This window comes from Chiloscyllium punctatum, unplaced genomic scaffold (genome assembly GCF_047496795.1).
Source record: "Chiloscyllium punctatum isolate Juve2018m unplaced genomic scaffold, sChiPun1.3 scaffold_1118, whole genome shotgun sequence".
Classification (NCBI taxonomy): Eukaryota; Metazoa; Chordata; class Chondrichthyes; order Orectolobiformes; family Hemiscylliidae; genus Chiloscyllium; species Chiloscyllium punctatum.
Genome location: NW_027310852.1, coordinates 39588 through 40846, shown reverse-complemented (window position 1 = coordinate 40846; position 1259 = coordinate 39588). Strand labels below are relative to the sequence as shown.

The following is a 1259-nucleotide window of genomic DNA, read 5'->3' as shown; positions in this document are numbered from 1 at the left end:
CGACGTTCCGCCGTCCTCCCGATGGCCAGGAGGACCGTGCGGGGGTCGGCCGACGGCGTGGTAGGTGTGCCTGCACGGTGACGGAGCACACACCACGCCCGCCAACCCCTCCGTACCTCCCGAGACCGGTGGCAGGACGGAGCGGAAAACGTGCGGACTGAACGGGAGAGCCAAGAGCCAGCGATCCACGCGCGTGCGACCGTCCAAGTCACAGCGTTCGACGAAAACCTCCTCCCTCGGCCAGGCACTCGGCGCCAGCAGGGGAGACAGGATCAGACGCCCCGCCGGCCACTTAAGGCCGAGGACGAACCACGAGACGGGCGGCTGCAGCAGCGGGCGGCCTGCAGCTCCCAGCACTCTCAATCGATCAACCATCGAGTCGGGTCAGCGTGTCAAACCGGCGAGCTCCACGGTCAGGCCGGCGGCGCACCAGCACCGGACCTCCGCGGCTCCCTTCACTCTTTCCACTGCCAGCCAACCGAGAGACGGACCCAATGCGGACGTGCAGAGCTTAGGCAGACCCCCCCACTGGAGGCTCAACACTTCGTGGCAGCTCCGTGTCCCAGAGACCAGGAGGGTTGGCACACACACACAGTGTGAACCACCGACAGCCATTCTGGGACCGGTGACAGCCGTGCTGGCCCCACTGCCACGACACAGACGGACGCCAGGCCGCGCTCCCCGGCGGGGGGATGGCGTCGAGCCTGACGAACGGAATGTGCAGGGTGGGGGGGAAAGGCCAAGCGCTCCGACGCCGGAGGGCTCCGGAGTCTGAACTTAGGGGGACAAAGAGGACGGGTCCTCTGCGACACCCCAGCCGCGCTCTCGCCAGCCAAGGCGAGTGCGATTGATTGCCAAACGACCCTCAGACAGGCGTGGCCCCGGGAAGAACCCGGGGCCGCAAAGTGCGTTCAAAGTGTCGATGATCAATGTGTCCTGCAATTCACATTAATTCTCGCAGCTAGCTGCGTTCGTCATCGACGCACGAGCCGAGTGATCCACCGTCAAGAGTTGTCTGAGTTTGTTTTAGGTCTCTCCCTCGCCAGAGGAAAGCGACCCGGACCGCACATACGCTCCCCACCTTGAGCTACAGCCACCTGCACGCCGGCGTGCGGGCGGAGCAGGGTGGCGTGAAGCGATGGGGAGCACCATCCTGGTGCGGCCCGCAGAAACATACGTCTATTGGGGGGAGGAGGACAGGGCGCCCAAGAGGCGATGCGTGCCCCAACGCACCGCAGCGACGGAGGCAGGATCACCGC

At 65.8% G+C, this 1259-nt stretch overlaps 1 non-coding gene across 1 annotated transcript; it reads right to left on the bottom strand.

The window, feature by feature from the left end:
* Positions 1–859: 859 nt before the first annotated feature.
* LOC140474656 (5.8S ribosomal RNA) lies at positions 860–1013 on the bottom strand. The gene has a single exon (XR_011959299.1). It is a non-coding gene; the product is annotated as a 5.8S ribosomal RNA (ribosomal RNA).
* Between the last annotated feature and the right edge of the window lie 246 nt (positions 1014–1259).